We start from the raw sequence: 4,155 nt of genomic DNA on the forward strand, positions 1-4,155 counted from the left end.
TGGGTTGGAACAAATTCAACAGCACTGAACAACAACAGTACTTGTCCAGGGTAATGCAACAACCTACAGTCCCATCTTCTACCCTCAGTCCCTGCTGTGAGTCATCATCTGTGGGTACTTATGTGGTGACTGCTTGATTCTCCCACAGAGCTCACAATAAACATCAGCAGGTGGTGATGGGATGGGGGTGAAGGGCATCTTTTGTAGAAAGACTTTTTATGATGAATGACCGCAAAACCAGAGGGGACCATGAGATCACTGAGCCCAACTCCACCCTCTTCTGCTCCTGGGAAATAAAAGCCAAGAAGAAGCCCCAGCAACTCGGACCAGGACAATCGGCCTGGGAAGATGCAGCTGCTCCTGCTCCTCTTAACCTGCATTCTGGTACCAAGGACAGAGACAGATGAGTGACTGACCCCACCCTCCCAGGCCTCACCCAATGCCATAGGAGACACTGATCTCCTTCTGCATATTCCTGATCCATCTAGCTACTAGGAAGGTTCTTAGAACTTCTTGTCCCACCCCAGGTCCCCAGGATAAGTCTCAATAAGTTATCTGTGGGACAAGCAGGAACATATGTCCTTAAGATGATTCAATTAATACTCCTTCCCCAGATTCCAAAATTCTCATCTGGAAAGTGGAACTTTCCTAGAAGTGTAAGACAATGAATAGGGAACAAGTCAAATGTCCCTGCAGAGGGTAAAGTGAACCTGGCTTCTGTGTCTGGGGTGAGACAAATCCTCCTTTCATTCCCCAGTCAGCCTGGAAGAGAAGCACACAGCTCAGCTGAACCTGGGACTGATGGACCCACTGTCCCTTCAACACTGTTTACCTTTACTTTGCCCCAAGACCCCTCAGTCCATTTTTCCAATGCCGCATATTTCTTCTCATGCCTCAGCATCTTCCAACGATTCAAGCATAGTTTCCTACGTTTTGCTGACCCAAACTTCTCTGCTTTCCAGAATCCCACTACCCCAGCAACCCTCAGCCAGTCATTGGTAGTTATTCTTTCATGAAGCCAATGAACATTTCCAGGGCACCCACTCTGTTAGGCTGTTAGCAATAGGATCTAAGATCATTTAGATCCCTAAAGGTATGTTCTGGCCATTTGAAAGCAGTCCCATTCCAGATAGCACAGGACTCTGAGAGGTCTTACAAATTGATTCTGAACCAAGAAAGATAAAGAGGGGAATTTTCAGGAGTCTCTGGGACTTCACTGTCCCTAAGACAGCTATACTCACCTCCAGCTATGCTCAGAAAAATATGACAGACCAAAGACTGTTCTTTCCTTGTTCAGAGGAAGAGGTTAAGGCCTCTAATCCCAGCCATCCACTCAGGCCATTCCAAGCTTGTAAATGCATAAGAATTCCAGAGCTGGAAAGCAGATGCTTGCTAAGGGACTCAGTAGTACACACAGCAGACCAGTGGTCTTCTTTAGGGGAGATCATCGGGGGACATGAAGCTCAGCCCCACTCTCGTCCCTACATAGCATATGTTCAGTTCTTGAAACACAATGACAGTATGGCATGCAGTGGTTTCCTGATCTGAGAAGACTTTATGCTGACGGCTGCTCACTGCTGTGGAAAGTGATGAGCAGCACAGAGCCCACACTCCCTGGGAAGCCAGACTTTCTTCAAGGGCTCTTCATAGTACAGAGTGAGGAAGAGAGCAGTTGCTTTTCTGGGGAGATAATTTTCTGGAGAGATGAACAAGTCTCTGCCAGAACATTACTGAAGAAATAGAGTCTAGACTGTCCCGTGCCATATTTAGAACAGGGAACATGTATTTGGGGTCAAAATGCAAAATAACTTGCAAGTTTTCTAAGGAGGTAACTGATTACTGAGAAACACTGCGAAGTTACCAATGGCTTCTGCATCCCTCCTGGGCTACAAGTAGCAGAGGGCATAGTGAGCTCAGTCCCAAGCCCTCCCATCCCCTCCATTTCCATCAGCTACATGCCTGTTCTGCCCTAGCTATCATCTGCTCTTCCCAGCTTTTGGGCTACAGCCCCTGGGATTCCCCCTTTCCCATTCCTCTCTTTGTACAGGTTCATGAATGTCATCCTGGGTGCCCATGACATCATACAGAAGGAAAAGACCCAGCAGCACATTTCTGTGAGAAAAGCCATTCCCCACCCAGACTACAGTAAGCAGAGACACATGAGCGACATCATGCTATTGAAGGTGAGGCATAATCCCCTGCTGTGCCTTGCTCCCCGAGGTCCAGGGAGTTTCTCCTCCCACCATGACCCATGCTCGCTCCATCTTTCTACCCTGGCTGCCTAGCCAGTTCCAGGGCCTTGGATAAGCAGGAATACGGAACCATCAGTCAGGATCTCTAGACTCAGCAGGCTGTTTCAGACCCAGTCTTTCTTATCTCTTCCTATCAGTTGCAGAAAAAGGTCAAATTGACAAAAGCTGTAGGCATACTTCAGCTACCTGAGGAGAACACCAAGGTAAAGCCAGGGAAGACATGCAGTGTGGCCGGCTGGGGAAAGATCTCAAGGGAGTGTTCAACATCCAAACTGCAAGAGGTGACCCTGACTATACAGGCGGACCTGGAGTGTGAGTGCCGCCACCTCAACTCTTACAACAGCACCTTGGGGAAATGTGCGGGTGACCCGAAGAAAAAGGCGGCTACCTTTCAGGTGGGAAGTAGCATCTACCTAGCCTGGCTCTAGAAGGATGTTAGGGAAAGATCTAGAATTTGGTGACCCAATCAGTGAGGGGACTCCTTTATCCACTAGCTTATGACCTTTTTTCCTTGGGAAGAGAAGAGGGGAACAGCCTGGCTGAATAGTCACTAGGATTTCTGCTGGTCTCCCAATGTTATTGTTGTTAGGAGCCATCGAGTCAGTACCGACTCATAGCAACCCTATGCACAACAGAATGAAACACTGCCCGATCCTGGGCCAACCTCACAATTATTACCACGTTTGAGCCCATTGATGCTGCCACTTTGCCAATCCATCTTGCTAGGGTCTTCCTCTTTTTCTCTGACCCTCCACCTTACTAAACTTCATACCCTTCTCCAGTGACTGGTCCCTCCTGACAATATGTCTGAAGTATGAGAGACAAAGTTTGACCATCCTGGCCTCCAAAGAACATTCTGTCTGCAGTTCTTCCAACACAGATCTGTTGGTTCTTTTGGCAGCCCATGGCACTTTCAATATTCTCCACCAACACCATAACTCAAAAGCATCAGTTGTTCTACGGTCTTCCGTACTCACTGTCCAGCTTTCACATGCATATGAAGTTAATGAAAATATCATGGTTTGGATCAGGTGCACCTTACTCTTCAAGCTGACATCTTTGCTCTTCAACACTTTAAAAATGTCTTGTGTGGCAGATCTGTGCAATGCAATATGTCGTTTGATTTCTTGACTGCTGCTTCCATGAGTGTTGATAGTTGATCCAAGAAGAATGAAGTCCTTGACAACTTCAATCTTTTCTCTTTTGATAAGAGTGTCATTTATTGGTCCAGTGGTGAGGAATTTTGTTTTCTTTACATGGAGATGCAATCAATACCGAAGGCTGTGCTATTTGATCTTCATCAGTAAATATTTTAAGTCTTCTTCACTTTCAGCAAGCAAGGTTGTATCATCTGCATATTGCAGGTTGTTAATGAGTCTTCCTCCAATCCTGATGCCAGGTTTTTCTTCATAGAACCCAGCTTCTCGGATGATTTGCTCAGCATACAGGTTGAATAAGTATGGTGAAAGATTACAACCTTGTTGCATACCTTTCTTTTAATTTTAAAACATTTAGTGTTCCCATGTTCTGCTAGAACAACTGCCTCTTTGTCCAGGTACAGATTCCTCATGAACACAATTAAGTGTTCTAGAATACTCATACTTCACAATGTTGTCCGTAGCTTGTCATGATCCACACAATTGAAAGTCTTTTCATAGTCAATAAAGCACAGGTAACCATCTTTCTGATATTCTCTGCCTTCAGCCACAGTCCATGGGACATCAACAATGATATCCCTCATTCCACGGCCTCTTCTGAATCTGGCTTGAACCTCTGGAAGTTCTCTGTTAATGTGTGCTTGCAGCTGTTTCTGTATTACCTTTAGTTAAACTTTACTCACATGGGATATCAAAGAGATTGTCCGATGATTTCTGCATTCCATTGGGTCACCTCTCTTTGGAAT

The 4,155-nt window shown here is 45.9% G+C and overlaps 1 pseudogene; it reads left to right on the plus strand.

Annotated features, from left to right (window-relative positions):
• Window positions 1–221: 221 nt before the first annotated feature.
• Window positions 222–4,155, plus strand: part of LOC102840018 — a 5,814-nt pseudogene continuing 1,880 nt past the window's right edge.

Source organism: Chrysochloris asiatica, unplaced genomic scaffold, assembly GCF_000296735.1.
Source record: "Chrysochloris asiatica unplaced genomic scaffold, ChrAsi1.0 scaffold00017, whole genome shotgun sequence".
Classification (NCBI taxonomy): Eukaryota; Metazoa; Chordata; class Mammalia; order Afrosoricida; family Chrysochloridae; genus Chrysochloris; species Chrysochloris asiatica.